Raw genomic sequence first — 11,969 nt, forward strand, 5'->3', positions numbered from 1 at the left:
TCAAAGAAAATTCCTAACTTGACCAAGGTAAATCCTAATCCCTTGAAATTTTTACTGGTGGTAGACCTAGACTGGGGAAGCCTTTGGACCAAATTTCATGTTTTTTTTTTAATTTAATTTGGATTTTGAGAATTATTCTAATATATACTTTAAGTTATGGGGTATTTATTAAATATAAAATAATTTAAATAGGGAAAATTAAGTTTTACATTTTTAAAAAATTTTCCTGAAATCAGAGAACTCAAAAGAAAAAATTTTATATTTTTTTGAGTTTTATTTGATTTATTGGAATTATTTTTAGTGAAAACCCATTTTAGTCTTTAAAAATTATTTTTAAGCTTTAAAATTCAGTATCTTTATTTAAAAAATGAGTAAAAATATTCTAATTGTTTATAAGTGCTTAGGAAGCAATTTAGAACATTTCTTAAATTTTATTATTTTTGTGATTTTTATAAATTTTTAATTATTTAAATATTTAAAAGAGGTTAAAAATCTAGTTTTTATTTTAAACTCCATTTTATTTTTAGAAAATACCCCTGATCACAGAGAACTCAAGAAAACTAAGTTTCGTAATTTTTAAAGTTATATTTTAATTATTAAAAATCAATTTAATGCCAAAAATGTTATTTATCTTTAAAAATCAACTTAAGTGACCAAATGAACTCAAAATGTTTTGAAATTTTTATGGTGACTTCTCTGGATCCTAAAAAATAGTGGAGATAAAAAATGAAGTCATTTTATTGTTTATGTTTTTTTAAAATTAATTATCTTAGTGATTTAGAGTTTGTGAAGATCAGGTGTATTTTGAATGACTTGGCTTATGAAAAATTTTCTTAAGGGTTCTCTGGTGATAGTAAACCTTCCAAAATTTTCTTGGATTTTTCTAAGCAACATGCTAATTTCCATGATTATTTTAAGCAAATAATGCACATAAACTTGAAAAATATGATTCTCTGTCTAGGGACCTCCTCTAACTTTGGAAAAATCAAGGTGTGTTCTCTAAGATAGAGGCAACAACATGCTAAAATTTCAAGCTATAATAAAATGCTTATATGCATGGAGAATCAAAAGATTCAAATCAGTATTTAGTTAATTAAAAATAAAATATGCATCACATGGATTAAAACACATTTCCACATTGTTTTCCTTTGTTCACTAAGCACTAAAGTATTTTTATTTTATTTTTGTGATTTTCTTACACCGAAGCTCCACGCGGTCCGCTCCCATTCGATGCCGCCATCCACCTCCGTCCACGTTAGCGCTCAGCTTATGTTCTGAAGCGCTGTCCGGCTTGATCTCAACAAGATTGATCTCGATCGCCCATCTGATACATGCGCGATCGGACGGCTCCCCGTCATCGTCCCCAATAGCCTAGCCGGTAGCCCGAGAGCCGTCCATCTTCTAGCCTTATGATCTCTCTCATTTCTTAACCAAATTAAGTGATTTTTTTTTAAAATGCTCGTGTAGACAAGAGGAACATATTCATATGGTTATGATGCCATGAAATCAACTCAAAACAAATGAAGAGTTCAAATAGGCTCGAGAATAAGAGGAATAAGAGAAGTTTTATAACTTGATAACTTGGATCTGAGAAGTGAAGCTTCAATCAGAGGGCCTTGGCACGCTCGTTGGGATCCAAGGAGACTATAGATTGAGCCTCTGATCTTGGTGTAAAGCCTATGTATGATTTGGATCAAGATCGATTTTGAGTGTTGGTTGCTATTGTAGAGGCTGTTTCAGAGGGTAATTTGATGTGGCTTTATCATCTCTTTCTATTGTGAAAGTGTGGGCATAAGCAATTGAAGTTTGGTGGAGTTTTTAGGGATGTCATGTTTCTGCCCTAATTTTTAAGCTCAAAATTAGGGTTACACAGGGAGAATCAAGGTAATGGAGTGATTGAAATGGGCTGTGGAGGTCTTAAAAAGGCTCTGTGAGTGATTTGGGAAGCTCTCTCTGAGAAAATTTTAGCACACCTCTCATGGCAGTAGAGGTGAGTTTTTATAAAAATGTAATGGGGTGGCTCTCAAGGCAAATATTTGGGTGCATTGTGGTGCTTAGGTGGAGGGCAGAGGAGCTCTACAATTTGGTTTGGCTGAGCTGGCCTCTAGGTTTGATTTGGGTGAATTTCCATGGGGGTGGCTCTCGGTTTTAAGCTTCTCCAACGACTAGGCCAGACGGCCATGGCAGGGGGGGAGGTGGCTAGGTGCTCAGGGCATCCAAGGGAATCTGTCAAAGCAACTTAATGCAATGAGGTTTAGTTTTGGTAAGGGTATCTTTAGCATGTGCATTTTTAGAAATAAAATCCCTTAATTTGGGGGACCTTTGGTCCATGGCTTAGTTTAGGTGTTTATATGGGTTTTTACTCAGTCTTAGAGTCTAATCCATGGTTGAGGTGGAGTTAATTTGAAGACTTTGGGGTAGTTAGGCCATCTTTAATGCATAGGTTCAATGTAGGTTCAAGTGATCAATGTTTGGGTTTGGGCTAGGTTAGCCATATCAATTGACCCAATTTATTGATCAAAATTGTGTATATGATTGTTATGAAGATTTTTGGTGAAGGGTTGAAGTGATTTTGACTTCAATTGGTAGGTCAATTTGAGGGATTTTTGGAATTTGGTCAATTTTGGGTATGTTGGGCTAGTCATGGGTCTAGGTTGGGTTAGCCTTGGACTAAGTCCAAATTGAATCATTCAAATGATCAAGGGAGGTGTTGTGAATACTTTTCATGAAGGGATAGAGTATAAAGTTTGGGGCTAAGGCCATCAATTTGGTGAGATTTTGAGACATGGCCAATTTGGGGCAAATTGGGGGCTTTTGGACTTAGGTTAAAATCAAATGAATTTGAGGTTTCACCAAGGCCAATTTAAGGTTAAGTTTGATATATGGGGATGTTATGAAGGTTTTTCAACACAAATTGTGGCAAATGGAGTAGGCCATGTGTTCAATTTGGTGGAGCCAAGTCATGGGGCCAAAATTGGGGTTTTGATCTAAATCAAAATTGGGCTCAAAGAATGGGTCAATTGAGCTTGGATTTGGTTTTTTTTGTCATATTAAAGGTTAATTTTAGTTAAAGTGTTATTTGGGTGTTTTGATCAAAGATGGTTAAATTGGCCAAATTGTGTCATGTGATAGTTGAGCAAAATGAAATTGGGAATATTTGGGAGATTTTGGAAATTTTTGGGATTTTTTGGAATTTTTGGAATTTTGGGGTAAGGAGGGGTATTTTGGTAATTTGACCAATTTTGGTGATTTTAGTTAGTTTGGGTGTTTTCAAGGTGTTTGAAATGATTTTTGAGTCAAGTTGGGTATTTTGGCTATATTTGAAAATTTTGGCCAAATTTGGGGTCCCAAAGGTATCTAGGTAATTTGGGAGAATTTAGGAGCAAAAGGCTAGGTTGGGTGTCTTGGTAGAGTTGAGGTACCAAACACCATCAATAAGCCATGGACCACTGAAACCCCATTTTGGTTTGCTATGTAGTGATCTTAGCCAAACCCTAGACCAAGGCTAATGGGTTTCAGAGACCACCTACATGAGTCTCTCAAAAGTATCAAGGGATCAAAGTCTAGAAGTTTAAGTTTAGGATAGTGAGTGATTGTGAGTGAAAGCGATTGCAAGTGAGTGCCTTAGCCCTAGACCAACACCCAGGGTAAACCCTAAGGTCAAGCAATCCTTAGGGTGACTCATCTTGAGTTCCTCTAAAATGACCTCACCTACTAAGTGCTAGAGGTTAGGACCAATATGTGGAACTTCAAGTTGAGTAGAGAAGAGTTTGAAATTTCTAATGGTGAGGGTTCCTTGTCTAGTTTTCTAAGAATAGTCAATAGAAAAGTCCTACGGCTAGACCTTAGTCTACTAAAGAGGAAAAACTAAACCTCAACCAAAAGTGAGGTCAACGCTCATGTTCAAGGCAACTTTCTTCTATTTCACTCCAACATCTACTAATGCAACTTTAAGGCTTTACAAGTACTTGCATCTTGTAAGTGCACAAAAATACCTAGAAAACCATAAATAAAAACAAATAAAAGATATAAGAAAATTTAGACAAATTATCACATATTTTTGACATATCAACTGGCTAACATCATAATAAAAATTCCTCACTAGAGGATATCAAGCCCCTAGATAGCAAATGTCTATAGACTGATTATGGTTTGTAGTCAACGTGACAATTAATGCTACATTGGTACAAGTTCTTAGCACTACTCACCCCCTCAAGAGAATTCTTTCACATCTTTTGTGAGGGTCAGTCAGAATTATCCTCATGGTTGTATTCTATGGGCTAATATTTTTTTCTCTATAATGGATCCCGCATTTCTCAGACTACATTTCCCTTAGGATCCCATCAACTTTGATCTCACATAAACATCTCAAATACAAAGATATGGTTGATCTTTGAAATAACTTATCAAGCATTATAAGAAATTGGGCAACTTTGAATTTGAAACTCCTTAGTTCAATAACGTCCTTCGAAATATGTCATCTTAAAAAAGTGAATGTAAGAGTCAACCCAACTCTTTAGCCTTTCAGACTCTACTTCTATTACTTGGGCCTCTTTGATGATGAGGCGTAAAATTTTATGAGGAGTTCTCTTTCCAAGGTGACTTCATTTGTATTAGAGATGTGCTATCTGGTTGTCTTCCCTAGAGATATGTTCAATTCTGAAGTGTTAAAACTTCTTTATTTTCATTTTTGCTTTTGTGAGATACCCTATGATCATTTCTTCCCTAACCATAAACCAACTCTCTATCTACACAACCACTAGCTACGATTTGGATTTTATCAGGTGATGTTGGGTTCCCATATCATATGAATAATGCAACTCAGCTATGAGGGTGTCGTATTTGGGCGGATTCTTGGTGGTGTTGAATTATAGCTCCACCGAGTGGTATAGGTGGTAATCGCTTGAACTCGTGAGTGCAAGCTTAAGTCTCAATTAACTTTGGTTGGATAATCCATCAATATGAAGGATCAAGGTAGGATTTGGAACAATTTTGTTGGTGGAGTCATTGAGTTTGATGAAGTCATCCAGGAAGTCCGTCGTGACTTGAGCCTTAATTACTTTTCTTGGGACATAGGATAAGATAATTTTTTTGAGCTTCATATCCCATTTTAAGATTCAATCACGATATTTGAGCTTAATAAGTGCTTCCTTAAGAGGTTGATCAGTGATTACTTTGATTATGTGTGTCTGAAAGTAGGGGAGAAGCCTACTTATATAAATAATAATAGAAAGAAATTAGCTTTTACGTGATGGGGGTACCTAATCTCTATTCATCTCAAGACTCAGTTAACATAGTATACTAAGAATTACTTATTCTTCTAGACCATGACCATGTTGGTGACCATTTAACTTCTAGACAATGACTATGTTGGTGAACAAATTTGGATGTTGTGTGTATCAAACATAGCCGACTCCACAATATTTGTACCTCTTCACGTAGTCAAAGTAATTTTGATCGACCTCATCTTTTGATTTTTCAGTTGCTTTACCGGATGAACATTTAGTTGGTGGCAGGTGACATTGTTAGATACTCTTGAGAACTCTGTGGCTGAACTGGCAAATATATTTTAGTGTATCCATAGTAGGCCAAACAACTTGTTTTTATGTTCTGCATCAAAATCCAAACTATGCCTAAGAAAATACATGTCTCTTCATCCACAAAAAATACATCTTTGATGGTCTCATTAGTTTCAAGTTTGTTCCCACTGTAACTATCAAGTTTGAGTGTCTCCCAATGTATGATGTTGACTACACACAGGTAGCATGTGCGTGACTGTTCTAAATATTTTTGTATAATGACCACCACCCTATCAGTTGGAAAATTTATTGCCACATAGTATTTTGCTATGATTGCTCAAAAAGTGTCGAGCAAAAGGTGATAAAAAATGACATTTTATGTTATTTGCAAGTCAACTATGATGAATTTCGTTGCCATCTGTAACTACTTATCATCATCCCCTGGGTAATTGTCAAGGCAAGTGTTTCAAGCACTTTCTTCCTCTCACCCAAGAAACTATAGAGCAATCTAGATGGGTTAGAGGTGAGCGAAGCCTAAACTCATTTTGTCAAAGATTTACTTGAAAATAAAACTTAAGGAGCTTCCAGTGTTGATGAGCATACTTCCAATCTAGAAATCAACAAAGAGAGTGGTAACTTTTATGACATCATTGTAAGGATTCCCTTTGGCTAGCAGGTTTTCATCGACGATGCAGATCGATGCATGCTGTAAGTGGTAATGTAGGGTTATCAAGAAAACTTCTTATCATAGACTTTTGAAGCTGACTTGATGGGCAACTTCAACATCTCCTCCAAAGATGGCATGCACAATACTTGTGATGTGGACAGACTGAACATCAGTGGGTGCGTTGAATGTTTCATTGCCTGACGCCTTCCCTTGTAATTGGGTCACTACCTTGGGTGCTGCAAATTATTTGAGCTTCCCAACTTTTATTAGCTCTTTGATCATGTTACTGAGGTGTCAAAAAGCTTCTATGTCGTGTGTGTGGTCCCTATGATGTGCATAGTGTTTCTTTGGGTTGTTGATCATGTTACCTGAAGTATAGCTTCCCATTTCAAAGGTGATTCTTTTTAAATTTTTTTTTTTATTTTAGATGGCCTCCACCACCTCTACCATTGCAACTCTCAGTGGAGTATCTATTCCAAAGAAGTTTTTGGGTCGAGGGTGGTGTCCTTCTTTCATTGAAACAATTCATTCATTGCACCGGGTAATAGGATCAATCTATATGGTAACCTTATATACCTATTGTCAGGGTCTCCGAGATTGACCAAGATTCCTTGAAGTAAACCTTGGTGGCTGTGTGTGAGTGAGTGAGTGAGTGAGTGAGAGTGAGAGTGAGAGTGAGAGTGAGAGTGAGAGAGAAATGAGACATTAAAGTAATACAATAGTAATGTCTATATGTTTCTCCCCAAAAAGGGTCTCTTTACATTTTATCATTTCTATATTTATATGAAATCAAGGCCATTTTGTGAAATCTTGACAATGCCACTGATGTTTTGATTTGTAAATAGGTTATCGTAGTCATCCTTGAGATAGCCATAGGTATAACCGAGTCATTACTTAACAAATCTCTTTATCCCTCGCCCTTAGGTTGGTGAGACAATTGCTCTTACAGACCATTCGTCTTTCCATTGTTCATTCAGTCCTCACCAATTCAACAGATCTTCACGCCCGTCGTGGTCGATCCCTTGCACATAAAAGTCTTATATATGTACATAATCAAATCCTAAATCTTTCTTTTTTCTTGTTAGCAAATATAAACATTTAGATGTTAGATGTATAAAGATGCAATAATTTTATGTTATGAAGGTAAATTCTATAGGTTCAAAATAAGTTTGATTTATGAGAAAAGTATGCTTAAGAACTATGAACTTGCACACAATTTTTTCTCTATTCTATCTTGTGTAAATGGATTTATTTGTGAAAGCATTTTGTGAGAATATGATGATTATTTTTCATATAACAGATAAGATTATGGCATTAATATTAGTGAAATTTGCGTATACACCAAACAACTTACATATTTAACACCCAAAGTTTGATATTTAAACTTATAACACCTTTGTGTCATAGTCATATGCATGAAAAGTTGTTTTTCACTTTTAAAAAAGAAAGGAATATGGTATTTTTGATATGATATTAAAAATTTGATTGTTATGCATGTAAATATGAATGTTTAGATGTTAGATATATAAATATATATGAATTGTGTGCTTCGACGGATGAATATGATTGCTTGCTTGAAAATTTATGATAATAGAGAAAGGGATGTAAAATTTTAACTAACACAAATGTTTTGCATACACAAAGATATATATGGATAAAGTTAAAACTATCCAAAGGATATAGATTTGTTTAGATGAAAATTTTTAGCTGGGAAAACCATGAAATCTTGCTTACATACAATAGATTCACTAGCTTTAAATTCAAATTTCTCATCCTTGTGGAATCTAAGAGTATGCAACAACTAAAAACATTGAAAACTATTTGCATTGGTGTTGATGTTGGCCAGGAATAACAAGTGTTGATCGATGATTATTGGTGAAGAGTCTTGGTTGGCGTCAAAATGAGAATGTCTGTTAGTAGGAGTCGATCAAGACAAGTCAGTAAATGAAGGGAAATGATTATGTCAAATATCATATCAGCCTAAAATATTAGCCAATATTATTGGTAGATGATGAGGATATAGTTGCCAAAAGTGCAACAAAGTTGACAGAAAATTCAAATAGTGGGATCACACATAATAATGTTTGGAACATACATTATATTTCAGTAGCACTTATATGCCATCCAATTCCTATGTATATCTATGTCTACTTGTCGACTCTTAACCTCTATCAATAGAGTAAGGCTATGCTATCTGGCATAGAGTGAATCACCGTCATCTGATAGATGACTTTGTTTGACGATATGTTCCATCTAGATGCTCTATTGTGATTATGCTATGACCAGTTTTCGGCCCCAAATGAGGAACTTCAAGGGTGCCCGTGAGATAGCTGGCGATGCTGAATTCTTCCCTTGAGTCGATTTATAGCGAGATACAGGACAATGCATTAGCTCGGCTCCATTGGCCTTAGCCTTTGGTTCGAATGGCCTACATTCGGTTAGCCTCTTGCTCCAGTTCAGAGCGGATGCACTTGTTTAGGAAGATCCTTTGGTATTATGTTGATGAAACCTTAGTTTTCCACTAGTGGACCCTTGGTCTTCCGCCTATGGTACACTTAATCTTCAACGTGTCGGACCCACGGTTTTCCGCTTGTGGGACACTTGGTTTTACACCTCTATACTTTTATCTGTTGGATCTCCTCGAGATTCACCACTTGCAAGTGACAATTGATAGATTGATAAGACCATAAACAAAACATGTATACTTTATGAACAACTTAAAATATGGTACATTTTTTTTTTACTTGAGGAATTAAATAAGCTTGAATAAAATTTTTAAAACTCAAAATACAAATGAACATGTTTGAATATCAACATGTTTGTTCATTTAAGTTCGTTGATATGTTCAAATGCTACTTAATAAGTAGCTTGCTAAAATTAGATAAATTACTTGTTTAATCAAAACTTAGTTAATTTATGCTAAACTATTATATATTACCATATTAAGTTAAGTGTATTATATGAACTTCAAAAGATTTTTATATTATTAGAAGTATAAGTAGGCTGATAAAATAAAAAAAATAGTTAGATTTGTTGCTTAAAATTTTTAGTTTTATTTTCATTAACATTTCCTTAAAAAATGTTAAATTAATAGCACATTAAAATATAAAAATTGTAATTTATTTTTAATTAATTTTTATATAAATAAATTTAAAAGTAGCAAGATTGATAAATGATGAAAGATCAACTTGATAAGCAAATTACTATAAAAAGCTAGAAAAGTTATCAAACATTGCTCATGTTTAAGCTTAGCACGAGAGGACTTATTTTGATGAGGAATTATTCTCATTTCTAAATGCACATAATCTAGCGACACCACTCTTATTTTGTATTGCTTATAGTGGTACACCAATTATTTAGTACTGTTTGGTAAAATAAATAAATAAATAAATAAATAAAATTCTAGCATAAAAATTTGACGAATTTTTTTTTTCTTTAATATGAGGACTCATAACGTAGAGAACCATTCGAAATCCAATGAAATCACGGCACGTGGCGGTGACAGAAAAAAAATAAAATATGTCCGGTGACACATGAAAATATTTCTCCCGTGTTATTCAGGTGTTATTGTGTTTTATTTTAAGTGTTATTGATGTGTTATTTTGTTATTATAACACCGAGAATATTCCCAGATCATAATAACATCTGAATAACATATAATAACACCTGAATAATACGGAATAACGCAGGGGAATATTCCCGTGTTACCGAGCCGATTTTTATTTTTTTCTATCACCGCACGTGGCGTGATTTTAATATTTATATATATATATATGAACATATTTTAAAATGCATATGAGATTTTTCTTATTTTGTTAGATGCAAAATGTCTTCATGTTTAGCAAATTATAATGACAAATTTGCAAGCTCTTTTTTAATCTATGATGATTTTTTTTTTTCAAATTACTCGCATGTCTTTCATTTTAGGAATTAGCCTCCTCTTGTGTAGACACTTTAGCTGATGCATCATCTCTCTTTAAGGTGCAATGATCTGACCAAAGCACCATGTAAGTGTTAAGTGCAAAATGTATACAACTAATAGATTTAAATGTTAGAAATTAATTTATTTATTTTATTTTTTTTATTTTTAACCATTAAGTGTGTATAGTTTTATATAGAGATTTTTGGTGGTAGAAACTTGTGCTAGATACGAATGAAATTTGCTAGTTTTATATTAATTTTCTCAAATTTATGGATAGTTAAAACTAATGCTAAAATCATACTTTATGTTTTTTATTAAAGAAAAATAAGGAATGTTTTAAAAATAATTTAAGAAACCACTCAACCATGATTAGGTTTAGATGGGTTAAGAATCAAATACCTTTAATTTTTAGGGAACACTCTAAAGTATTACAATATTTTTAGGAATGATATAATATTTTCTAACAATTTCATTAAATAGAATGAAGATTATAAAAAAAATATTGATTAAATTGATAATATCCTAAAATTATTTTTTCACTTATGAAATAACACTAAAATAATCAAAATTAATTTTTTGTTGTTGGATTATATTTAAGTAAAATTAAGAACTACAATTTCATTCATGTCCATGCAATATGAATGAGTTAGATATTTAGGTTGCATATTCCTGAGTTAATGATTTTTTCTCACTCCTTAGGGCAGCTTAAGAAGATAATGGAATGCTTTTTTACATTTGGCTCACTTTTAACCTTTAATAATTATCTAATCAAGCTCAATTATGGTTTAATCATGGCTTAATCCCATTCTTCCTCCTATTTGCCTTATATTCTCTTATATAGACAAGATGACATTTACAAGCTTAAAGGTCAGTGTGGTCTGACCGTCAAATAAAGGATTGAGTGTTTAAGCACAAATTAGTCCAAATAGGTATTTGTGGACCACCTAATAGATCATGTGATCCGTTTGGTCAAATTAAAAAAAAAATTCATTGGCTTGGTTCGGTTAATTCAATTATTAAACTCTTAGCACCCTAATCAAGCTCTACAAGTAATTTCCTAAAAAACTTTAGCAAATTAGTTTAGTTAATTTCTCTTATAAAATATAAATATTTTTTAATGTGTTGATTAATCCATTTGACTAAGTATGGTCAAACCTATCATCAAAATTGATTAATTGAGGTTAGTTCATGTCAAGACATCTAATGAAAGATCAATGTTCTTTTGATTGAATTATTTTGATGGATTTGGTTAATATGGCTCAATTATTCTATTTGGGTTCAATTAAGTCAGATTGAGTCAATAAGTAGTCCAATTAATGGGCTTCATGAAGATGTTTTCAACCTTATGAAATGTTATTATTAACTTAGTTTCCACTTAGACTTATCAAATTGAGAATTGAATGTGATATTCAACTTGAAATTTTAACGGTTCAGTTTGAGTAACCCCATCTTTAAAAGACTGATTGAACCTCCCATTAGGCCAATTGAGGCTGGAGCGCCCACCTATTCTTCAATAAACTGAGAGCTTAGCATCTAGGCGCCAGCCTTTGGGCTCCTAGGCGACAGAAACAGCCTGGAGCAGTTGATGCAATTTGCGACCCAAAACGTAGGGGAATGTGTGGGAGATCATGTAGGGATGCTGAGTAATTGTGAAAACCAAAATGTAGGGGAATTTGTGGGGGATCCTGTAGGGATGCTGGGTAGTTGTGAAAACTTATGTAAAGAGTCTTTAAATAACAGTACATGAGGGACTTAGAGAGATTAATGGGGGAATGATGATAGTGGGCAATTGAGTGGGTTTTGCTTGCTGTTGGAGAGCCCTTTTTATTCTTCAATGCAGAGGACGGGGAAAGTTCAGCAG

The sequence above is a fragment of the Phalaenopsis equestris genome, unplaced genomic scaffold (assembly GCF_001263595.1).
Source record: "Phalaenopsis equestris unplaced genomic scaffold, ASM126359v1 Scaffold000829, whole genome shotgun sequence".
Taxonomy (NCBI): Eukaryota; Viridiplantae; Streptophyta; class Magnoliopsida; order Asparagales; family Orchidaceae; genus Phalaenopsis; species Phalaenopsis equestris.